Source organism: Canis aureus, chromosome 37 (assembly GCF_053574225.1).
Source record: "Canis aureus isolate CA01 chromosome 37, VMU_Caureus_v.1.0, whole genome shotgun sequence".
NCBI lineage: Eukaryota > Metazoa > Chordata > Mammalia > Carnivora > Canidae > Canis > Canis aureus.
This window is the reverse complement of record NC_135647.1, coordinates 14,239,851-14,266,430: the sequence shown is the minus strand read 5'-3', so window position 1 is coordinate 14,266,430 and position 26,580 is coordinate 14,239,851. Positions and strand designations below refer to the sequence as shown.

The window sequence follows — 26,580 nt, the reverse complement described above, 5'->3', positions numbered from 1 at the left end:
TCATGCTCTACATACATACATACATACATACATACATGAAATGGTAATAAAACCAGTAGGCTCCAGCTGGACACTGTCCTTCCAGACTTAGGCCTAAGAGATCATTTTAAGGAGATTAGATAGATAGATAGATAAATAGATAGATAGATAGATAGATAGATAGATAGATAGATAATGATCTTTAAAATATACATGCTTCTGCTTCCCTTCTTCATATCTGGATTTCAACTAGCTTAACTAGTTGACCCACTGACACATCTATGTTACAGTGCCTAATATAGTATCTGAACTCTACTATGTATAAATTATGTATACTTAATAAATAAATACTTATTAATGATGGTGGAATGAGGAAAGAAGTACTAAGAATAGCAAGTCACTACATGAGAGAGTATATTGATGAGTACCACATAGAACCACTTAGAAATTTGGCACCAGGGGGAAAGGACCTAACACTCCCAGTACCTACTAACCCTAAAATAGGGCTGTCCTAACCCATCTTGCTAGAAGCTCCCAAACATAAGCCTTTACATACTGTTGCTTCCACAGCAGTTTTGTTCAGTAATTTCCCTGAACACTAAGTTGGCATCTCTAGCTGGCTGGACTGAGATCAGATTGACAAGTGGTGGCACAAGGGACCACATGCTCTTAGGTGACAACAGATATGAAGAGAATATGAAATGCCTCCTCTTGACTGGGTGCTTGCTTGGGGACCCAGGAGAGTCTGTATCCTGAGATGTGTTTCTCCCGTACAATGGTTGCGTACTTCTAGACTGACTAGAAAGGTGAGAAAACAGTATTAGCGTTCGATTCAATCATGCTACAAATTTTGCTCAGGAAGCTAATTTCTCTGGCCTGATCCCAGTTTAAAGGACCTTGCCTGATCTGCAGCCTAAATGAGTTTTTAGGCACGTGACATTTCAAACAGCCATTGTCATCTTTAAGAGGATACTTTAACACTAATGTGAGTCCAGTTTCCTCTTGGCCTATTTAGAAAATAACAAATTGTACTCATGAGGTTGCATAATATAAAGCAACCTAATTTGGAGCCTTACAAGGTTTGGCAGCTGCAGTAAAATGGGAGTTTATAAAGAAAGGGGAAAATGATCAATTAGCTTTGTGCCACCATAATGGTCCAGCATCTCAGATTCACCTCATCATTTTATCTTTTCCACACTGCTGAAGAAAAAAAAAGCAGCATAAAATCATGTAATTTATGAAATCTTGAGTAGTGATGGGTCTTTAGAAGTATCACAGTAGGAATTACTATTTTTCTCAAAATGCACAGCTAACTTTTAGCAAAAACAAAAAGTCCCAACCAAACATGGGGATGAATCTAAACTATTAATGCAAATAAAAACCATAACAATAATCTTGATGCCACCTTACGGTGAAGTTAGGAAAGTGGAAACTACTCTTCAGTTCTACCCTCAAGAATCATAAGGACATACCCAGTAACATGAAATATCATTTGCAAAAATCAGAATCTTAAATGTTGAAGTATGTTACAAACCTTTCTGGAACTACATCATACATTCAGTTATTGTCGTTGTAACAAGTGTCGATAATCTTTAACATTCAATAGTTAGGATCAAGCGTCTGAGGATAATGGTATAGGCAAATCTGGGTCCTTACAATTTTTTAAGATCTTATTTATTTAGGAAAGAATGCGGGGGCGAGCAAAGGAAGAGGGATAAGCAGACTCCCCACTGACATGGGCCTGACAAGGGCCTCGATCCCAGGACCCCGGGATCATGACCTATGCCAAAGGCAAATGCTTAACCAATTGAGACACTCAGACGCCTCAGTCCTGACAATTTTATTTAGGGTTGTGTATGTGTGTGTGTGTGTGTTTAAATACAGAGAGCTAGGTAATAGAACATCAATGCCATGTTTTAATTATTATATCATAAAACAGAAAGATATAACCAGTGTGGTCATCCACGTGATACTTGAATAATTCCTACAAAATCTCCAGCTTAGCCTGAGTACCTCAATAATCAGATATTTACTAACCATTTCAAAAGACAGATGATTCTCTCTTTGCACAACTGACCTTTTGGGCATTCTTCTTTATATTATTCCTATCTCTCACTAAGTCCTCCATGCACTGATCACACTTCACAGCCACAGCTAGGCAGAAAAAGTCCTCTTTTCCGTATGACCACCCTTCATATACTTCAAGACACTTACCAGCTCCCCTCTATCTTCTTTCCTTCAGACCAAAATTGTTCTTTTTCAAAAACAGAATTTAACAATCGTATGGAGATTGCCTATTACAGATCAAGCAGTGAGCTAGGTCCTAGTGATAAATGGGACACTGGTGGTTGTTCTTTAACAGCTCACAGTTTAGAGAAGGAGACAGCACATGATCAGAATGGATAAAAATGAAATAAGTGCAGTTGCATTATTAAAAACAAGATGCTGGCACACAAGATGGGGGGGGGATAATCTTCCTGGAAGAATCAAGAAAGGCATGGCAGAGGAGGGGATGTTTGGGTTGAGTCTGGAAAGGCAGGTAAGAATGGCAGGCAATTATGGGCTGTGGGTTGGCCTGGAGGAGATCGGACTGCCTCTCTACCTAGAGGGAATGTAAGCAAAATCATTTGCATGTAGGGGAGGTGCCGAGTCAGGAAGAGGACATCCATGGAACTGCAAGGCAGCCAGGCATGGGATGTCTGGGTGATGGGAAAAAAGGGAGGGAGGAGATAGTGGTATATGATCCACGAGAAGTATCATCTCCAAGGGCCTCATAGGTTTGTTTGGCAACATGAGAACCACTTATTCCAAAGGTCGTAAAGAGCCACTGAATGATCTCTAGCAGAGAAATGACACTGTCAGATTTGCATTTTAGCAAAACATATCAGATGGTTGTGTAAAGAGGAGGAGAAGGGATGATAGATAGCACAAGGGAAGTGGCCAGAAGATGAGTATGGAGCAGTCCTTAGGCAATAAAAACTAAGAAGCTGGGTGGGGGCCCCACTGTCACACAGGTGACATCCTCATCAGCCCCTTGTACCTAACTAGATGTGAGAAACACATGGTCAGGAGGATTTTAAAATTTATTTTTTCTTAAAGACCCATCTTTTTCAGCCATCGTATACCATATTGTGGTTTTCCATATCCATGCCATTTTGGCTTCTTTCTTGATATTGATGAAATCTGGTGACCCTTCTACCATAATTTAATTGCAGCCTGTTCTTCCCCACAGGGTAATGATCCTGAAGTAATACCAATGTCACTATTTACATCATGGTGTCAACTTAACTACAATTAGGTCACAGTTCCAGGCTATTAGGAACTATTATCATAATAGCTACGGCGTCCTTTGTTTGCAAATGCTGAGTTGTGAGATAGAGAATTATATGCACGAGTAATTAGTTTTAAATTTATTTTTGCAATTATATTAATTGAACATGGAAGCAAATTTAAAAATATGAAGGGCATGGCATTGAGCCTGACGCAATGTCTTCACAATAGGCAGATTAAAGATGTGATTATTCCCAGTAGCTGAAAACAAACCTTGCTCTTCTTGCAACAGCACACTGCAGATACAATGACCCATGCATCCGCTCCAAGTTCAATGAGCACTCAGTACATTTGCCATGTGGAGTCTTCATGAGAGTCACTTTGAAAATGGACTGATTCCCAAAGCAAGAGGAGGGCATCCCAGTCTTCCTGCATCTTCACTCTCCACTTGGACTGCTCATGGGCAGGCTTCCCACATTCCCCAACTTTCAACAAAACACACAACCATTTGTGATCGCTCTAAGCACCTCATCTTAAGACCCCAGTTGCACTCAGCATCCAGCCAGCCCTACTCTGGCAAGCTGTCCACTCCTTCTATTGGTCATGGCCGTGGGTCCCGTGGAGTGAGGCTGCTTCATCTCACTTGGCCCAGCTCCTTCTTATGTGCCCATCTGCTGTTCAATTCTGTGTAGATTCCAGTGCAGGCCAGTCTTTGAACTGAACACGGAGGGGCCCTGGCGGGTCAAGTAGGGGGTAGGAGTAGCAGGTTCTCCTCTGCATGTCTTCCTAGACCCACTCTGTGATGCCAGAGAGACGTACAGGAAAAAAACGTACTGAGCAAAACACTTGCAGTACTAAGCCACCTGCTAGAGGGCAACATATGTTAAATTATAACATGGCTGTTTTTCTGTGGGATGACACGGGGTTTTTTTAGATCAAAACCAAAGTCCAGTTTCTCTGATTTAAAAAAAATTTCCACAGTGTCCAAAGCCATTGTAACTGAAAAACAGTAGCCTTTGAGTTCTTGTTATTTTTCAAGGGATGTATGTGGACACCTTTATTATGGCTCCTGTCCCCTTTCCAGGTTCACAAAACAACCTACCATGATTCAGGGCAGCTAACCTTCTCCGCCACCAAGTGTAAAATCCTCTCTTGAAAGCTCTATTAACTTGACTACCTAAAGACCAACAGGTAAGAGAGGAAGTTCGAAGGAAAATATAGGACTGAGGACAAAGGGACATTTTGTGATTGTTGTGCCTCTCCCACAGCTTTTAACCTCCAGAGTCGACAAGGGCAGGCTTTTAGGGGACCTTGTGTCAAAACTAAGCAGAAGGTCCATTATTTTGGTATTTATAGTGCACAGCTTGTGTTATCTAGAGAGGGACTCAGTTGTTTTGCTTGAAAAGGTTTTGTCAGCTGCTAACGTTTGCACATGTCTATAAAGCCAGGATGTGCCCCCTGTAAGAAAAAATATGTACACCGTGCAAACACATCTTCCACTCCCTCCACTCCACTCCCCTGCCTTATCTAATAAACGGCTTATGTTTTGTCCTTGTGTATTAAGAAATGACAGTTTTTTTTTTTAAAGCTGGCATTTAGAGCCGTCAAGAAATAATGTTCAAAGGATGTATCCATCCTGCTTAAAAGGCTTTATATCTGTCCCCTCAATCCCCAGGAAAGAGAGTTTAACTTATCAGATTAGATACTGAGTTTCTCATAGAAAAACCCAATGTAGACATACGACCAAAACATAAATATCAAATGGCTCCATCTGATAAGAGCACCGAAAGCGATTTCCCCCCAGGTCTCAGTGGAAAGAGATTGTGCAGATTACGGAACAGCACAGGATCTACATGTTCATCAAGTGACTTGTCTATGAAGCCAGGGTGCCCTGCAAATTGACTGTGAGCTCTCACTGGGTCCCAGAGGCACTTAACAATGTCAAAAACTACATGCAAATTTTAGCACTCAAAGTCCCAAGACCCTCTTGCAACAAAACCAAGAGCCATGTGCCAGTTATGCACTGGGCAGCTCAGAACTTGGTAAGATTGATAAAACACTATCAGCTTCTGCCTGAGACCATATCACCCCAAGGAAAGTCTGAATGGATAAGACGGCTCTCAGATCATGTCAGGGGCTCCCAGGTGACTCCAGATCTACTCTGCATGCCCCCGAGTGAAGGCAACTCCTAAGAGGTGGAATTATTTTCTTTCTTCCTCAAGGAAGAAAAGGTAGTAATACACCAGGTATCCCCTGATAACATTTCACTTTCAGCAAATGGAAAGTGTTCCCAGAGATGACATGTGTACATCCTACACATTTTGACACTCTTAGGGCATTATTCCTGAATTTATAATGCCAGAATTTATAATTATAATTTATAAGTATATCCAGAATTTCTGGAACTTCCCAGGAAACTCTGAAGACACCCTGATTCTGCTGAACAGTTTGAGACATCTTGTTATGTTCTTCCTCAACCTCTGCTAGCTTCCCCACTTCCAGGGCTGCTCCTCTTGCCTCTTTCACCGACACCCTCACTCTGCTCGGTCCTTCAACCTAGGGAATCTTAAGGCCTCCATTCTTGGTCTTTCTTGCCCCTGAGACTTTGCATATCTCCCCTGGTGACTACGTCAACTACCATGTTTGTGCTTGAGATATCAGAACCCCCAGTCTGAGTTCCAGATTCTTGTCCCCATCACCTATTTGATTTCTTCACCTGAAGGCCCCACAAGCACCTAAAATGCAGCAATTGCAAATGTGAATTCATTAGCCTCCACCACCAAAAGGTGTTCTTACTCCTCCACCTCCATTAGGGCTGCCATCTGCTCAGTTGCTCTATTAGCTGGTTCCAACCAGGATACAGAAACCTCACCATAACTGAAATTAGGAAGCTTAATATAAGAAGTATATTAAACTATGCTGGGTGGCTAACTATAAAGCTACAGAGAGGACTCTAAAGGACAGCCTAGGGCTGAGGGAGAGCACCCAAGGAAGGACAAATTTGGAAATGGGCTGGCATTCAGATCTTACTGGGATGCTACTGTTGTGGGTCCCCTGGATTATGGAAGTGTTAGTTGGATGTCCAGGTACAAGCTCATTGATAGTCAGAGTGGCGAGCCCTGGCCCTCTGGAGTTCAGATGAGCCCAGGCTGGTGGGTGGGGCACACAGGGAGTACAGACCCCAGTGTATGTATGAGGTCTGGAGTGTGTTGTATCTGCATAGGGAGGCTATGGCAATATGGCACCAAGCCACACCAGAGCTGCTAGATGACCAAGGGACTACACATTGAGGGCCCGCATCTGGGGCAGGGAGCCATCGGATGTCTCCACACATCTAGACCATGGTGAGACATGCAGCAAAAGCAACAAAAAGTGCAACTCAGCACACGGAAAAGGTAGGGAAGCTTCCTTCTTCCTGTCTGCCACTCCAGCACCCCCTAGTGACCTGGAAAGGAGGACTACTGGAAGACTCCAGCTCATTTTGGCAGAGCAGGTCCAGAGGAGTGAATCTGAGGCTGAGCAGTAATAAATCGATGGCTGGCACTGTTGCCTACACTAAGGTCCTCACATTTAGTTACCAGACCTTGCAATTACCTTACCCTTAGCAGGTAATCTGTAGCATGGAGTCCATCGTCTCTCATCCCTACCACCCTCTCTTGGGTTTATCCTCCTCTCAGCTCTCAGGTGGACCTTGGCCATAGCATTGTGACTGGTCTTCCTGCCGCCAGTCCCACGACCACAGGCAACCAAGAATCTTCCTAATATAACAAAATTATCTTTATTATGTCCTTACTTAAAAACCTCTGGTGGCTAATTGGCTGGTGCAAGACGTTGATAACAGCAGCAACAACAAAAAAATGTGTGTATGGAGCATGGGAGGGGGAGAATCACGTGACATTCTCTGCTCATTTTCCTATGAGCCTAAAACTTCTCTTAAAAAAAAAATAAAATCTAAAAAAAAAAATAAATTAAAAAAAAAAATAAAATAAAATCTTTTAACTTTTAAAGAGAAAACTCCTCTGTGGCTTCCCTTTGCCAACTGCCTTCTCTTGGGATCAGGTTATATCCAAATTTCACGTCCACGTGGCCTCTTTTCACTTCTCACCAGACAGAGTTCCTCACACCAAGCCCCAAATTTCCACCACTGTCCTCCAAAACAAAGCATTTCCTTTGTGTGTAAGATCCTTCACTGCCTTCGTCCACAAGGAAATTTCTAGCCATCCTTCAAGCCCCAGCTCCGATGCTAGCTTTCAGCAAAAGCTTTCCAGAGAATCAAGCAAGCCAATTGTTTCTCTCTCTGCTCTCAATTTATTTCCTAACCGCAATATTTTAAATTACCCCGTGTACACGTCAGGCTTTGTCATCTGTTTATAAAGCAGAGGCAGGGACTGTTTCTTATTCAACTATTTGTCCCCGGCCCCTAATGTCGTGTTTGGTACAGAGGAGACACTCAGTAAATGTTGGTTGACTGGTAATAGATGAGTGACTGAATGATGAGAACAGCACCAAGAACCTATGTAACAAATGTATTGCCACGTTGCTACCCTTGAGAGAGCAATGGCATTTAGGGAGTCAGGATACTTGTCTTGTGTTGGGGGGGGGGAAGAATAGATCAAAATAAAAATGCTAGACGTTCCTATAGACACACCCTTAATGAAAGTATGATGTTGACGATCAGTGAATTTACAAGTGCTAACTCAAAATGATTAATAACTAATAAACCTCAGGAGAATTGGATACTTCTGGGCCTGGGTTCCTAAGTAGAATAAATTGTCAAAGTGATAAATGACTACTCAGGTGGTTATTTTGTTGTTTGTTTTGTTTTGTTTTGCTTTCAACATATCAGCATTTGAGGCTGTTGTAGCACTTCGCCTATGGTAACTCAGAAATCCGATGGCTTCCAGTTGAAGGGTACTATTACCTTTTCATAGAAAATGAGCAACAAAGTAAGCCTCAGTCACATGTGTAACTATAATTAGGCTTCTGTTAATAGTAAGCTAGTGCCAGGCGTCTAGTTCAGCACTACACACGCATCTCCTTGTTTACAACTCACATTGACTTAATCAATTCCTTCTTCCATGACTGGGGACAGTTTTCTGAATAGTACGTCAGTTTACAGTCCACAAACCAGCCTCTCTATTAGCCAAAGTGTTGTGGGACGAATCTGTCTCAAGGAGACTGGCAGTGTAGACTGGGGTTTTCGTTAGCCAGTCAGTATAACCAGATGCCATTGAAGGGGATATAGGTTGGAGCCCAGCTCTGGATCTACAGCTTTTCAGGTTGACCTTAAGGAGGGACTTAGATCAGAGATGCCTGGGAAGCTCAGTGGTTGAGCATCTGCCTTTGGCTCAGGTCGTGATCTCAGGGTCCTGGGACCGAGTCCTGCATTGGGCTCCCTGCAAGGAGCCTGCTTCTCCCTCTGTCTGTGTCTCTGCCTATGTCTCTCTGTCTCTCATGAATAAATAAATAAATAAACAAACAAACAAATAAATAAATAAATTTTTAAAAGAAGGGACTTAGATTATATCAGAATCATCCATGTTTATTTTGCATTTGCTACCTTTGGCCAACTCCAAGGAGACAGCCATAAATGAAAGGCTGCTCTGACCAAGAGGCGGATGTGGACCCTTGGTTTCAACCCTTGTCCTCACTCACTGAGTTCAGGAACTCAAAACTGAGGAATTCAGAGGTGACTGGCCAGCTAGGCATCTCTATTCTGATGGTACCACTAAAAATAGAATCTAATTTGTTCGGTAGTAAGGCCAAAACAACTATATAAACACTATCCTGCCTTCTAGAACATGAAGCTTCAGCACCACCCGTAATGATAGGAATCAAGTCCAATGACAAGAACAGCTTTATGCACTCAGAGCCTTCACCTTGCAGTCTCCCCTAAGTAAACAAAAGCACTGCATATGGGTCATCTTTATAAATCGGTCCCTACAAGAAGCCACAAGGTGGTTACCCCCAAGCGGGACTCATCCGCAGTCTTAGATAGAGGGCTGGCCATTTGGCCCACACGCTAATCATCTTTAACACTTTTTTTCTCGTTGAGGAGCTATCAGGGAAACTAGGAAAACACTGGGCTGACATTTTAAAATTTCCATTACTCCTGCACAGCCCAGAATTCCATTTCAGGCTATGGCCTCTGTAATCACACCGGCATATCCGTATCTCCGATTGCAAACACAATTTGTTTTATACATGATTACATCTCCACTTAGTGGAGGGTGAGCCCAAATTTTAACAGTGCATTTAGAATGATGTTTGTTGACATTATATCTGCCATTGTACGTAAAATTAGCCTTGCTTTGTGAGAGCTGCCACGGCTCTCTATCACTGTTCCATTTGCATGTAGAGATTGTCTGTGTTTTTCAATATTCATTAATTTGATGTGATGTCATTCTGACCATAAAACATGTTATTTTTTTTTGCTTATAACTTTCTTTATTCACACAAAAATATATGGTTGAGATTTTTCCATGTCAGTGTATAATGTCTTTTTTTTTTTTGAGGATGCCCAATAAATTTTTAATTTCTCTTTTCCTTTTTTTTTAAATTTTTTATTGGTGTTCAATTTACTAACATACAGAATAACCCCCAGTGCCCGTCACCCATTCACTCCCACCCCCCGCCCTCCTCCCCTTCTACCACCCCTAGTTCGTTTCCCAGAGTTAGCAGTCTTTACGTTCTGTCTCCCTTTCTGATATTTCCCACACATTTCTTCTCCCTTCCCTTATATTCCCTTTCACTATTATTTATATTCCCCAAATGAATGAGAACATATAATGTTTGTTCTTCTCCGACTGACTTACTTCACTCAGCATAATACCCTCCAGTTCCATCCATGTTGAAGCAAATGGTGGGTATTTGTCATTTCTAATAGCTGAGTAATATTCCATTGTATACATAAACCACATCTTCTTTATCCATTCATCTTTCGTTGGACACCGAGGCTCCTTCCACAGTTTGGCTATCGTGGCCATTGCTGCTATAAACATCGGGTGCAGATGTCTCGGCGTTTCACTGCATCTGTATCTTTGGGGTAAATCCCCAATAGTGCAATTGCTGGGTCGTAGGGCAGGTCTATTTTTAACTGTTTGAGGAACCTCCACACAGTTTTCCAGAGTGGCTGCACCAGTTCACATTTGGAAGAAAGACAGTCTCTTCAATAAATGGTGCTGGGAAAATTGGACATCCACATGCAGAAGAATGAAACTAGACCACTCTCTTTCACCATACACAAAGATAAACTCAAAATGGATGAAAGATCTAAATGTGAGACAAGATTCCATCAAAATCCTAGAGAAGAACACAGGCAACACCCTTTTTGAACTCGGCCACAGTAACTTCTTGCAAGATACATCCACGAAGGCAAAAGAAACAAAAGCAAAAATGAACTATTGGGACTTCATCAAGATAAGAAGCTTTTGCACAGCAAAGGATACAGTCAACAAAACTAAAAGACAACCTACAGAATGGGAGAAGATATTTGCAAATGACGTATCAGATAAAGGGCTAGTTTCCAAGATCTATAAAGAACTTATTAAACTCAACACCAAAGAAACAAACAATCCAATCATGAAATGGGCAAAAGACATGAACAGAAATCTCACAGAGGAAGACATAGACATGGCCAACATGCATATGAGAAAATGCTCTGCATCACTTGCCATCAGGGAAATACAAATCAAAACCACAATGAGATACCACCTCACACCGGTGAGAATGGGGCAAATTAACAAGGCAGGAAACAACAAATGTTGGAGGGGATGCGGAGAAAAGAAAACATGTTATATGTCATAAGTGAGCATGCTCCCTAAATCGGGACTCCTAATACATAAGCATTGACCAGTGCCAAAAACCATTAGGACATGTTGACATGTCATTAAATCTGAAGATAGAAGCAAAAAGAAGCATCTTTTTTTCTTTTTTTGAAAGAATTGGCATTTTATTTTTTTTAAGATTTTATTTATTTGTTAATGAGAAACAGAGGGAGAGAGAGAGAGGCAGAGAGAGGCAGAGACACAGGCAGAGGGAGAAGCAGGCTCCTCGCAGGGAGCCCAATGTGGGACTCAATCCCAGGTCTCTAGGATCAGGCCCTGGGCTGAAGGCGGTGCTAAACCGCTGAGCCACCCATGCTGCCCAGCATTTTATTTAAAACTTTTTTTTTAATTTAAATTCAATTTGCCAACATATGACATAATACTCAGTGCTCATCCCATCAAGTCCCCTCCTCAGTGGCAGTCACCCAGTTACCTCCATACCCCCACCCACCCAAAAAGAACAATCTTAACCAGAGCCATCTAAGTGGGCCAGGTATCAGTTTCTGAAGATCATTAGAATTTAATCTACACCCAGGATAGAAACAATAATTCTTTCAAGTCACTTGAGCTTTAATTTTTACCTCTTAATCATCACCCAAGAGCAAAAATAAATAAATAAATAAATAAATAAATAAATAAATAAATAAGAGAATTTTAAAATATCTTTGATTCTCAAATGCCATTGTTTTGTAGGGCTCAGCGCTGACATTATAAAGGCTTTTAAGGCAAGAAAGAAACACAACCACTTTGGATGTGCCCATTGCTAAGATCATCTTTCGAATCTGGAAATGACGTTTTAGACTCAAGAAAATACGATAAATATTTTACTAGGATGCCTTACAAAACTTAAGAGTTAACTTTCTCAAGCACAAACTGGGGGCTCATTTTTCTGCTGCGATGCTTCCTGTGACTTCTAGCTGTTCCATGTGGATCCCTCAGTGCAGTCACTGAGAAATTCAGAAGTCCATTAAACCATCATTTTCTGTGTGCAGCAGCAATGCCCTTAAATGTGTACTGTGCTTGAAGTCAGTTTTATCTCTGCCGGACTCTGATCTCTCCAAGAAGAGACCCTTCTACTCTTTTGTGTATTTTATTTTTATTCCTGTACTGTGCCTGACATTGTAGAAGCGCTGGGGCACATTGTCACATAGACCGTTCACAGCCCACTTGTTCCATTGAACAAAATCACTTCCTGATCTCAGCCCCAGTTCGTTTTCCCATCTTCAAAGCATCATAATAGGTAATAGTGACCTTGAAAGAGAACGGTTTAAAAAGGAGATAAATAAATAAATAAATAAATAAATAAATAAATAATAAATAAAGACATTAACAGGCGCATATTTTGCCTGAAACACATGATTCACTCAAAAAATGTTGATATTGGGGATCCCTGGGTGGCTCAGTGGTTTAGTGCTTGACTTTGGCCCAGGGTGTGATCCTGGAGACCAGGGATCAAGTCCTGCATCAGGCTCCCTGCATGGAGCCTGCTTCTCTCTCTCTCTCTCTCTCTCTCTCTTTCTCTGTCTCATGAATAAATAAATAAAATCTTTAAAAAAAAAGAAATGTTGATATTATGTTTGTTACTATTATTGTTAACAGATAAATTCTTGTTGACAGATAAATATCTGCTCAGATGTTGGCTGAAATTTTCCAAATGAACTTAAATGTGTGGTAAACAAATGAAGAGAGGGTGAGAGAAAATAAACCTTGTTTCTGTCCTGTTTCCAAATTACACAACAATGAATTACTGAAGCATAAAGCTTGTCATACTCATAAACCGGTAAAAGAAACCCCAATAAATTGTATTAAGTTCAAAAGCCACATTATGGGGGATGACCTTGAGCATTTCATGCCATTTGCCCCTGTGAAACTTCGGCTGTTCCCTTCCTCCCCAATTTGAGTCATTCCTAGGTTAACAGAGGAGATGAAGAGCTTTTCCAAACCGTCACCTGAAATAAACTGCCAAAGAGTCTGCGTTTGCCAAGATGATAATGTTTATTTTTCACGCTCTCTTCATTAATGGTAATCCATGCATTATCAAGCTTTTGCTCTTCCTGTTTCTATTTTCTCTGCCTGGCACTTAAGGAGGGGCTGAATGTAATGATGAGGTAAATTTGTATCTGCATTATAATTAACAAGTAAGTTGCAGGGGCGCCTGGGCGGCTCAGTCGGTTAAGTTTCTGACTTGATCTCAGCTCAGGTCTTGATCTCAGAGCTGTGGGTTCAAGCCCTGCGTTGGGCATATACCCAATGTGGAGCCTACTTTTAAAAAATTATTATTATTATCATATTTATAAAATATAATAATAATAATAAATTATTATTATTATTATTATTATTATAGGGATGCCGGGGTAGCTCAGTGGTTGAGTGTCTGCCTTTGGATCAGGGCCTAATACCGGGTCTGAGGATCTGTTATGCATCAGGCTCCCTGCAGGGAGCCTGCTTCTCCCTCTGCCTGTCTCTGTGTCTCTCTCTGTGTATCTCATGAATAAATAAATAAAATCTTTAAAAATAATAATAATAGGGCAGCCCCGGTGGTGCAGCGGTTTAGTGCCGCCTGCAGCCCAGGGCGTGATCCTGGAGACCGGGGATCGAGTCCCACATCCACCTCCCTGCATGGAGCCTGCTTCTCCCTCTCCCTGTGTCCCTCCCTCTCTCTCTCTCTCTCTATCTCTCATGAATAAATAAATAAAACCTTTAAAAATAATAATAATTATAATAATTAACAAGTTGCAGAATTACAGTGAAGGTAAAAGGCTTGCTGTTATACAAATGTCCCAGAGAATAGGGGAATTAGGAGCAAAATAAGTAGAAGGAAAAAGTAGCTACAAATTGATGTGCATTCCTGTCTCAAATGAACTGTTTCTTAGAAGGAAGAAGGAAGACTTATATGTTGAAGTCCAAGGGACCTGAAAAATAGTATTCCCAGTATTAATGGCTACTATTTTTTAGTAATTAGCTGTGTTTCCAGAGCTGGGCAAAACATTCCATTTATCCTTAAAGCCTTTTATGTTTGATGCTGAGTTTGGAGTTCTGAATTTGGTGCTATTAATTAGCACTGATTAACAGATGAGGCTTAGAGAAATGAAAGATCTTGTCCAAGATCCAGAGACAGGACTAGAGAGGCAGATGAAGCCCCTAGGTTGTAAAATTTGAGGAAGCACTTGCTTTCAGGTTTGTACAAGTGGAGATCTGGCCCTGTACAGTGAATGCCTCCTTAAATTTTATGCCCCAGGTACCTGCTTAGTATACTCTACTCTCCTCCCTGCCAGCATCACACAACTGAATAAAAGAAAAAATGGCTGGGGTCCCTAGGTGGCTGAGTCGGTTAAGCATCAGATGGTTGATTTCAGCTCAGGTCATCATCTCAGGGTCGTGAGATCGAGCCCCACATCAGGCTCCATGCTCATCGAAGAGTCTGCTTGAGATTCTCTCTCTCCCTCTCCCCTCTTCCTCCCCTCAAAATAAATAAAAATATATCATAAATAAATACATAAATAAATAAATAAATAAATAAATAAATAAATAAATAAATCTTTTTAAAAAATAAAGGAAAATGGTCAGAGCAGACTTTAGATCTGATCCAAAGTTCATGTTTTTAACCATTCTGTTAGGTACCATACCAGGTAATCATCCTCAGCTTTCTAGAAGATAAATTTAATAAATAAATAAACGCCTAGGGCAGGTATGTGGGGCACACACGGATTAGAAAGGCAATACCTGTCTTCAAGACTACAATGTCTTGAAGTACACCATAGTTGGTGTACTTCACCAACGAATTGCTAATATTCCAACCAAGCTAAGAGAGAAGAAGAAAGGGAGGAAAGACCAAGCATCACCCTACCTTGTAGTATCATCTGGCTCTAGTGCCAGCAGGCATCATGGGAATCTTATACTCTCTGAGTCTTATTTCCACACCTGTGAAATGGGAATACTAGCACCTGGGTTGTCTACCCCACAAAGTCACAATGATGACAAGTACCAAAATGAGATGGTACACTTCATGGGACTATCAAGTAGAGAATAAATATGAGTTCCTATTAGAAGGAATGCTGACTGTAGTGTACAGGGCAATGAATTTGGAGTTGGATTCCCTGATTTCAAATTCCGGCTTTGCCTTTTATCCTCAGTAGAACCTCAAAGAGGACTCTTCTTGCAGGATCCTATTTCCTCATTCATTAAATGAGGGAATCTGATTCAAAATACTCAAAAAGCATTTCATAATTATGTGACGGAAGCATTGAAGGAAATACTTAGTAAAATTTGTAACATTGTTTGTAATCCCATTTTATGGTACATAGATTAGTAAACATTCGATGATGTTGACTCTAGAGATTACTATGCAAACATATTAATGATGTTATAAATAAATAAATAATAATAAATAGCAATAAAAAAGAAAGAAAGAAAGAAAGAAGAAAGAAAGAAAGAAAGAAAAGAAAGAAAGAAAGAAAGAAAGAAAGAAAGAAAGAAAGAAAGAAAGAAAGAAAGAAAAAGAAAGAAAGAAAAATAATAAAAGGTAAATTTTAGGTAAGCATAAGGAACAAGATCATAACAATCCATTTATTCAAGAAATATGTGTGGAGCACGATGATATGATACGTTGAATCTATATCTCCAGAATCTAAGCCCTTTGTTCTACTTTGTTAGAATCTCTCCCAAGCTAAAAAAAAAAAAAAAAAAAAAAAAAAAAGAATCTCTCCCAAGCTACCAAATAAAGGAATGGAATTACAGAAAAACCAGAAGGCTGTAGAGAAGGCTTGACCAAGGTTCAAATTCTGACTCTGACACTAACTAGCTCTGTAGCAGCTGCTGGGTATATGTCAACCTTTCTGAGCCCCAATATCCCAGTGTGCAAATAGAGTTAATGATACTTTGGAGGGTTCCATGAGGATTTGTGGAGCTTATACAGATCCTTACACACAGCAGCTGCTCAATAAACTATCTGGAGTACCAGAACTCTAGTTGGTGATCAGAGCCAGCAGTCGCACCCTGGGGAACAGTGGGGGCAGGTAGATTTATAGGTTCTGTTCTTCTCCACCTCAACCATGTCCTCTTGAAGGGTCTCACAGGCAACATGACCTTCCGATCTAAACAACCTTGCTTAGAGGCTTTATTGTAAAGGGAGAGGATGTCTGTACAACCTTCTCATGTATGAATTCCCCAATTCATGTCTCCTGGCATGTCAGCTGTCCCCCAAAACCCAACAGATTTACACTCTGCCTCCTTGACTCACAGGCAGTAAGAACAGCACTGTAGGAAGAATTTTGTACCTGGAATCCAAAGACTAGCATCTGAAGCATATCCTCTCTTTGAGCTTGTGTTTTTTTATCTGTAAAATGGGAATAATGACAAGTGCTGCACTTTGCAAAATTTTGATAACTGAGCAAGATGTTTTTAAAATGTTTAGAAGCCTACAGTGTTGTACAAACATAAAGATCCATTGCAGGGTACAGGGCTGGCACCCAGGGCACATGAAAGAAGAGCAGGTGAGTTAGCCTATGTGGAGCCAGCATCACTCCTGGATGAATAAAGCAGAGTTCACACCCTAACATCAGTAACCCAGAAATTATCTGCAGCTCCTCTAAATTGTACTCTATTTGTTTAAGATTTTATTTATTTATTCATAAGAGACACACAGAGAGAAGCAGGGACATAGGCAGAGGGAGAAGCAGGTTTCCCATGGGGAACCCCATGTGGGACTTGAGACCCTGGGATCGCGACCTGAGCCAAAAGCAGATGCTCAACCACTGAGCCACCCAGGTGTCCCTGAAGTGTACTCTATATACTGAGAGCAAAAAATATTAAGATGACACTGCCTTGGAACTCAGGTCCGTGGTAATTAAAAGCCATGGCACCTCTTCCTACAACCCTACCCTGGTCCCAGGACTCCGTATTGACGTTGGAGTAAATCGAAAGAACTTTATTCATTTTTAAAATATTTACTGAATATTGCCCACTAGCAAAACACAGTGGGAGATTAGAAAGAATCAGAAACGGAGGCTTCTTTCATAGATCTATTACCGCTGCAGCTAAGAATGTTTAAAGAGAATTCCAGCAGCTCAAAATTTAATGCAAAGGGGACTAGGGATACTCTAAAATTAGAAAAGATTCAGCAGATCTAAGGGATGATGGACAGGTCCTTATCAAAGGCCAGCGACGTGAATCTACTCAAAAATTGGCTATATTTCAAAATAAAATAGCAGAAAAGATCTATGACTAAGGTTTTGCCTTGAAAAATTAATCCACATAAGCTATTTCATCCTATATTTAGCAACATTTAGGATGAAATGCCATTGTGCGGTAACTCATGAAACAAACATAAAAAAGAAGTTATTACTTAAAATAACTTTGCAACAAGTATTACGACAGCCCAATGCACCATGTCAGACATTGTACCTGGTTCCTGCAGGACGATGCAGAAGAGAATCGCATTTACGACGTCATATGAAACCTCCCGCATTTTCCTAATATTCTTTTTTTTTTTTTTTATGATAGTCACAGAGAGAGAGAGAGAGAGAGATTGAGAGGCAGAGACATAGGCAGAGGGAGAAGCAGGCTCCATGCACTGGGAGCCCGACGTGGGATTCGATCCCGGGTCTCCAGGATTGCGCCCTGGGCCAAAGGCAGGCGCTAAACCGCTGCGCCACCCAGGGATCCCCCTTTTCCTAATATTCTTATGCTACTGCAAGTCTGGAAGCATCTATCGTTTCATTACCCTGGCCAATTTTTTTTTCTCTTTTCTATCACTAACTGATCTCTTAGAAGCTCGTGTTTCCCTGGCTTTACAATTCCCCATCATCGTATTCACTCATTCCCTGAAACCATACAATCCTTGCAAGATTTGCTGTTTCTCTTTACAATCAATTGACATTGTGTTGTCAGAGAACATCATTCATCAGCAAGAAACAAATCTTAATAGGATTGGCCTGAAGATGCACAGTGGGAAGAGGGGAAATACCATGATGACTTAATTTATAAGTGGAAGTTTACATGTGACTTACCCCTATAATGATACTTTGCTTCTCTAAACTTTATAAATGTGAAAGTCTGGATAACGAGGAGTTTCTGTTAGTGATAATAAGGTCTCTAATGTAACCTCTCTACATCAAATATAATTCTTTTCTTTTTAAAGACTTTATTTATTCATGAGAGACACAGAGAGAGAGAGAGAGGCAGAGACACAGGCAGAGGGAGAAGCAGGCTCCACGCAGGGAGCCTGACGTGGGACTCGATCCGGGGTCTCCAGGATCACACCCTGGGCCAAAGGCGGTGCTAAAACGCTGAGCCACCCAGGCTGCCCTATAATTCTTAAATTATAGTAAGTGATCATATTTTTCAGTTGCTTAGACTCATTTATGCCCATCTTAGAAATGCTAAGTGCTTTTTCCTATGATTTGTATCACAAGTTGATGAACATAATGGAAATAGATGTTTTCAAGTCATTTCTTTTTGCATTGCCCTTCAATATGTACCATTTCTGATGGAAATCATGTGTGAGAAGCTCATTATGCCAGCATGGATTGTTTCTCTGGTTTTGGTCCTCTTTCAAATCCATCACCTAAATTGCCTGTTTATCTTGGCATATGCTTTCCTGGTGGTAGCTGCTAATACAGACGCATGGCAGATGCCCTTTGTATTTTATACACAATTACCTGGTAGAACTTCTGTGATGCAAATTTCAGGCACAAATAGCTCCCAATAACTATGTCACTTTTTTGCTGAGGGCTCAACTGACCTGTTGATCAACACAGTTGAGTTGGGATATCAGCCATAGGTTGGAAGTGAAAATTTCTCTACTTTTTCCTCTAAGTGATAAACATATTTGAGTAAACACAACAGCCTATTAGCTAATCGACAAGTACTGAGAGCCTATTAGTTGGTCAAGACTGTGGGGAGGCCAGTACAGTAGGTGCATGAAAAGCAGGAACTCCCCTGAAAGAATACAAATGTGAACAAAATGAAATTAGTGCCTATTCCTCTGTCGCATGCTGTTTGGGATGAACAGTCCTCCGAGTCAACAGTTCTTAGTGTTTTGGAACATGTAGATCATCTCATTAAAGTTATGAACTATCTGTCAAATGCCACACGTACATACGCAAAAAGTTGAATAAAAGGTAATGTATCAAAAAAATAAAAATAAAATAAAATAAAAGGTAATGTATCTCCTGGTTAGGAACCTCTGTTCTGAGAGAAAACTTCCTGGGAATCTCTGGGTGGCTCAGAGGTCTAGCGCCTGCCTTTGGCCCAGGGTGTGATCCTGGAGACCCGGGATTGAGTCCCGCATCGGGCTCCCTGCATGGAGTCTGCTTCTCCCTCTGCCTGTGTCTCTGCCTCTCTCTCTCTCTCTCTCTCTCTCTCTCTCTGTGTGTGTGTGTGTGTGTGTGTGTGTGTCTCGTGAATGAATAAATAAAATCTTAAAAAAAAAAAACTTCCTACATCCCTATAGTCATTCTGGGCATTACATTACATCAGACGATGTACATAAAACTAGCACGTGGAATGGAATTTAGCACATGTGCAATAGATATTGATATAGTTCCTCCACCACCACCCCCTTACTTTTTGAAATGCATATTGTATTTTAAAAGTTCCTAGATTTGGCTGAAGACTGTCCCCACTAGAACACCACATTAAAACAGCATCTTATCTTGCCATAGCATTTATATTATAGAAAGCCCAGAACTGAACTCCAAAAGGAAAAAAAAAAAAATTGGCCTAGGGACTCCTCTTTTCTCCTACCCCAAAAAAAGTCTCCCATTTCTTTGCTATCCAAAGCAGAAATACATAATCCAGTTCTAGGAGCCTCTCCTTCATATATCTTCAGACTCATTCTAATAAACCATATATCTTTTTAGTTTCTTCACTAATCTCTTTGAAAAAATAGTCTATGTTCCTTCCTCCACATTCTTCCCTTAAACTCACATGGCACCCCGTCTGTAGTGTTCCTTCTGACATATCACTACAGGAGCTTCTTTAGTTAGGTCCCCCACGAACTCCCAAATGCTACCTATCAGACCTCATACTGCTAGAACTTTCTGCAGCCATTAGCCCCATTGGCCTAACTTCTTCCTCTTGTAGAATTGTGGTTGCCCTTGATATCTTTCACTCCTGGCACTGTCTTTCCTGGATTTTCTCCATGATTCTGAGCTCTCCTTATTTGTCTGTTGTCTTCCTGTCTAGTCTCTAATTGATGTTTCCCAAGATACTATCCTGGATCTTCTTTTCTCATTATATGCCCTCCCCAACAGATTTCATCCATTCCCATTGCTTTAGTTCTGCCCTACAAACTGATGACTTCTAAATCTGTGCCCTGATCCTCACCTGAATACCACATCCATATTTATATTTGGATATACCTCAAAATATCTATATTTTGACATACCTCAAAATCTGTGCTCCCCCAAGCCCAGGTCCTTGCCTATTTCACCTGTTTCCTATCCTGACATCAATATCCATCAAGCCTCTTGATAGACAAGGTGACTTGGACTCACCCTTGATTCATACTCTTTATTTCCATCGAAAGTTGTCCAACAAGTCCTGAAGAGTCTTCCTTTGTAGCATTTCTAGCATTGGCTTCTTCTCCATCACAACCTGCTTTGGGCCCTCATTCCTCTTATCAGGATTTGTAGAGTAGCCTTCCCTTTCCACTCTCTGTTTACGAATCCATATCACAAATGTCCAGCAGGCAGTGAGCTCACAGAACTGATCATGAGCTCACAGTGCTTAGAGACAAAAACACCAAGCTCTTTTGTGTGGCATTCACAGCTCTTCACACTCTGGTCCAAGAGCTTTCTAGCCAACCTTTTCATGACTCCATGCCTTTGTTTTGCTTTTTTCTGGCAAATCTTGCAACCCTTGTTAAATCTAGTCATTGCTTAAGATATAGCTTAGATGCCACCTTCGTTGTGAAGATTTATTTTACCTTTCCCACCCCAAGTACAATAATCACAATTTTGCTAATGCTGCTGGCATAGTTCATGTCACATATGGTCATTATGCACAGTTGTTCAGATTGTTCAGTGAGCAAGGACACACGGCCAAGAGGGCAAGGGTCTAAAATCCAGCCTCCTGGCAGAGGGAGTATCTTTTTTTCTGATTCACATAAAGGTGCAATGTAGGAAGTGTCAAACAGAACTTAAGTTTAGAGCTCTTAAGTGCATTTGACTCTCTAGACTATGAGCTTTTTAGGGGCAGATCTTGTTGACCTTTTTAACCTCAAGGCCAAGTGCAATTTCTTGCACTGACTTGCAAAAATTGTCAAATTTGAAAGATTAATGACAGCAACAGCAACAATAATCTAGTCAACATGTTAAATCCCCTATTATGTTGTAGGAACAATTCTGAATGTTTTTGCATGGACAATATTTTGTTATCACCATAAGCCTATGAAGAAGGTACTATTATTACTTCTGTTATACAGATCATAAAACTGAGACTCAAAGAAGCTTAGTTATTTGCCTCAAGTCACATAGCCAGGACTTGAATCCAGGCCTATCTAAATCCAGAGCCTGTATCCTTAAACACTATGGCAAGTAGAATAGGTATGGGCAGGTACACACCGAAAAGGCCCTCACGTGCCCATGATGGTAAGACCTGTGGCTCAGGACCATCTGTGAATGTCAAGTTTTTTTGTAGAAAACAGTCTGATGAAGAGCAAACCCAGAGGCATCCTGGAAGATGCCTGCAGAAGAGAGACCTAATCTTTCTGTACAGGTAGAGGGCAAGTTCAGCTCCTGCTGTCTCCTGGGAGTCTGAAAGCATGCTCCCAGCAGGTTAGCACCCCAGAAGTAAGATGGCTAACCACCCTGTGCTGACTGCAGGTGTCTCCTGCTCCACCTCCCACCACCAGCGCCATCTCTCTTTTACCTGCAATAAATGTCAGCTGACTTGATGGCTCTCACACAAATCCTAGTCATATCCAGGCTCTGTGTAAGCTGTGGAGCCCCTCTCTCATGCTCAGACATGGGGGGACAGTAGAGCTATCCAGTTATTCATCATTGCAAGGATGATGGCGCCCACCCCCATGCCCCAGTGTGTCACCCAGGATCCATTAATACATTGAACAGGACAAAGAGAGACACCTGCTGAGAAAAGGCGTGCTGATGGATGAATGATCCTTTTCAAATGACCGTGGGAGAAAGGTGAAACCTCTTTCCAGACCAGTTTTCACTATGTGTGTTAAAAACCATGATTGGTCCCTTCTGGAAGGCTACCCAGAGGAGCACCAACAATGCCTGGTTCATCCAGCTTCCATCTTGCTACCTATCACCAAAACTGGCTTGAAATTAACCCCCAGGATTCTAGGTAGACTGAGGAACTGGGACGTGACAGTGATTTGTTTTCCTTTTCTCCTTCAGAATCCTGGTTTAATTTCCCTCAAAGCTGGGGGATCCCTGGGTGGCTCGGTGGTTTAGCGCCTGCCTTCGGCCCAGGGCATGATCCTGGAGACCCAGGATTGAGTCCCATGTCAGGCTCCCTGCATGGAGCCTGCTTCTCCCTCTGCCTGTGTCTCTGCCTCTCTCCCTCTCTCTCTCTCTCTCTCTCTCTCTCTCTATCATGAATAAATAAATAAGATCTTTTAAAAAAAATTCCCTCAAAGCCTGCTGCAGCACTGAAGGATTACTTCCTCCTCAGAGCTGTGGAGCATTTGTGTCTGTCCCACTCATTTGAAAAGTTGTATTCCATCCATTTATCCATTCGAGTCATGAACCCAGAGGTTGTCCTCTGTGCCAGGCACTTTGGTAGGGGCCAGGATAGACAAAGCTCTGTTCACATTCTCAAGGGAGAACTCAGTGAGATGGGCAAGGGAGCTGGGGAGGAAGACAACCCCAGTAGAGGCTGACGGTTTGTGTAACACAAGAGAGAGAGGTAAAGGCACCAGAAGAGAGCAGCATTGATGTGTTTAGCCCATCCCAAGGCAGGACCAAAGAAAGGCTGCACAGAGGAAGGGCACATGAGTCATGAAGGAGAAGAGGGAGAAGTCAGAGAGTTTCAGGCAAAAATGCTTTAAATCACAAACGTCTGAGTGTCGATGCAACACAGTGGCATTTTTTTAAAGATCCCCCTGAGACTCCAGTGGGCAGGAAAGTTTGAGAAGCACTGCTCTGGAGAAATGCCCTAAGCAAAACAGAACTGCTGCATCAGGAAATTATGCCTCTCTTATTCATTTATCCTGCTGCCACCAAACTCCTCCTCCACCCAGGGCAGCTGGCAGCCTAAGAATGGATGACCAGCACACAGGGACCAAATACTTGCTCCCTACCTAAAGGTGGGACCCAACTCTGTGGGCAAGTTCATGCTTCAAGTTTCCCCATGGGGTCAAATGAGACCACATCCTTTGCTTTGAGCCCCCTCCCTGCCCTATAACCTACTCCAGCTCACCCTTTCTCCTGAGAGCATCACTGAGCAAGTTACATGCACCTGAATCTCTGTCCTGGCTCTGTTCCAGGGTACTGACTCCAGATTCTTCAGTCCTTTGAACTATTCATTACAGACACTCAGTGTGGATTGAATGGTAGTGAGGTAGTACAGTTTCCTAGCCAGAGGACGTATGGACCCTTACAATGTTACTGCAATAATGCGTTGTCCCTTAATTGGAAGAGCGTGGAGGACAGTGGCTCAACCCAAGGAGTTTGAAGAGCCACAGTGACTCTCAGACTTGAAACAGACAAATCTGAAGAACAAATGACTCATTGTTCCTTAGTCACATCATACAAACAGCTGCCAATCTTACCTCTTTTGAGGACTATTCATTCATGGCCAAAGCTTGTCATTTCTTCACTGCGTTTTCTTCATTTAAAAAAATACATCCAAGGGGTGCCTGGGTGGCTCCATGGTTGAGCATCTGCCTTCGGCTCAGGGCGTGATCCCGGGGTCCTGGGATCGAGTCCCACATCGGGCTTCCCTGCATGGAGCCTGCTTCTCCCTCTGCCTGTGTCTCTGCCTCTCGTATGAATAAATAAATACGATATTTAAAAAAAAACAACACACATCCAAGATGCCCAGATGATACACTTGAATGGTGTCTCACTGATCAGCCTCTACTGAGACTGCTCCCTCATTCTGGCTTGTCAGAGTATCATTTTAATTTCATGTAAATGCTTTCATGACACTTATCGGTTAAGTAATCATTGTTTTAAATGTTGATGCAAATGACAATGTCTTTTGAGTCACAAACATAGCTACTGTCTCCCTTTAATTTTTTTTGGCACTTTTTAAAAAAGATTTATTTATTTATTTGAGAAGGGTGGGGAGAGGGAGCATGAGCAGAGGGAGGGGCAGAAGAACAAGCAGACTCCCTGCTGAACAGAGAGCCTGACTCTCCGGGCTTGATCCCAGAACCCTGGGATCATCACCTGAGCCAAAGGCAGACAAGACACTTAACTAACTGAGCTACCCATGTGAGCCAGCACCTTTTTAAAAAAAATATTTTCTTTTTTTTTTTTTAAGATTTTATATATTCATGAGAGACACAGAGAGAGGCAGAGACATAGGCAGAGGGAGAAGCAGACTCCATGCAGGAGCCTGATGTGGTACTTGATCCTGGGACTCCAGGACCACACCCTGGGCCCAAGGCAGGCACTAAGCCGCTGAGCCATCCAGGGATCCCCAAGATTTTCTTTTAAAGTAAGCTCTACACCCAACATGGGGCTCAAAATCACAACTCCGAGATCAAGAGTTGCACACTCAGGGTGTCTGGGTGGCTCAGTTGGTTACACGTCTGCCTTCAGCTCAAGTCATGCATGATCCCAGAGTACTGGGATCAAACCATGTGGGGCTCTCTGCTCAGTGGGGAGTCTGCTTCTCCCTTTCCCTTTGCTCCTCCGCCTACTCATGCTAGCTCACTCGCCCTTTCTCAAATAAATAAATAAAAATCTTAAAAAAAAAAAATAGAGTTGCACACTCTACCAAGTGATTCAGTCAGGTGCCCCAATTTTTTGCACCGTTTTTTAATAAAATATTTTATATCTAAAATCCTTCAAGCAAAAGACTTTTTAATCTGCTGGTTAAACCTGCAAACGGGCCCTATGAACAGAGCTTTTTTGTGTGTCTGGAGAACCTCTTTGGGGACTACAGGAAAAGAAAGATAATCCCAATTTGTTGACCATTGATCCTCCAACAATTACTCAAGTATCTCACAATCAGTATCTTTGCCTATGTTGCTCTAACAACACTTGTGTATCAGCGTTGCCAGCCACACTCATCCTCCAGCACTGGGGGAGGAGGACCATCACCCTAAGTGGTGAGTCACTATAAAAGAAGGCACAGGGGACCAGTTTCTGGTTGAAACAAATATACCAGTTCTAGGTCCAAGAAAGTTTGCATCAGTACCATAACTCTAGGAGTAGGAGCTGAATCTTGAGTCCAGAAGCTACACATGCAAAGGACAACCATACAGGCAATTGTATTAGTTAAGATAAAGGCTAAGCTGCTAGAACAAAGAAGTCCTCAAATGCAGTAGCTTAAACAAGATAGAAATTTGTTTTTCTCAAACTTAACAGCCTAGAAAGGAGTGGGCCATGGCTGGTGAGGTAGCTTCTAGGATTGTTCTAGCCATTGTCACTTCTCCAAGAGTGGGAAGGGTAGAAAGGAAGTTGGTACTTCCTACCAACTGTTTTTTTTTTTAAGATTTTATTTATTTATTATTAGATTTATTTATTTATTTATGAGAGACACAGAGACAGAGAGAGAGGCAGAGACACAGGCAGAGGGAGAAGCAGGCTCCATACAGGGAACTTAATGTGGGACTCAATCCCGAATCTCCAGGAAAATGTCCTGGGCCAAAGGTGGCGCCAAAATGCTGAGCCACCCGGGCTGCCCTCTTTATCCTGTTTTTACGAAGAAACTAAGATTCAATAAAGTTGAACTACTTGCCTGGGGTTTCAGAGCATGGAAATGACTAGGCCCATATCTGCAAAGAGAGACACATTACCCTTGCTCTTATTTATTTTATTCATTCATTCATTCATTCATTCATGAGAGACACAGAGAGAGAGAGGCAGAGACGTAGGCAGAGGGAGAAGGAGGCTCCCTGTGGGGAGCTCAACACAGGACTCACTCCCAAGACCCCGGGATCATGACCTCAGCCAAAGGCAGATGCTCAACCACTGAGCCACACAGGTGCCCCTACCCTTTCCCTTATTTATCTATCTATATGGCTGGTATTTAATGCATCCCAAATCTTGGTTAAGTAATGATTTCATATTTTTCTTAAACTCGGAAATTTAATTGCAGATTATAAGTTTGAAATGTCCTTCAGGGATCCCTGGGTGGCTCAGCAATTTAGCACCTGCCTTCGGCCCAGGGTGTAATTCTGGAGTCTTGAGATCGAGTCCCACATCGGGCTCCCTGCATGGAGCCTGCTTCTCCCTCTGCCTGTGTCTGTGCCTCTTTCTCTCTATGTCTCTCATGCATAAATAAATAAAATCTTAAAAAAAAAAAAAGAAAGAAATGTCCTGCAAATAAGGGGTACCTGGCTGGTGCAGTTAATTAAGCATCG

At 41.9% G+C, this 26,580-nt stretch overlaps 1 protein-coding gene and 1 long non-coding RNA gene across 6 annotated transcripts in view; one reads left to right on the top strand and one right to left on the bottom strand.

Annotated features, from left to right (window-relative positions):
* LOC144306355 (uncharacterized) overlaps positions 1 to 20,808 on the bottom strand; it is a 105,284-nt gene extending 84,476 nt beyond the window's left edge. Inside the window, exon 1 of the long non-coding RNA XR_013373425.1 lies at positions 20,573 to 20,808. This is a non-coding gene — a long non-coding RNA (uncharacterized LOC144306355). The remainder of the gene's footprint in view (positions 1 to 20,572) is intronic.
* The window catches only part of PHACTR1 (phosphatase and actin regulator 1), a 562,807-nt gene that overhangs the window by 203,272 nt on the left and 332,955 nt on the right, over positions 1 to 26,580 (top strand). The window lies entirely within an intron of this gene.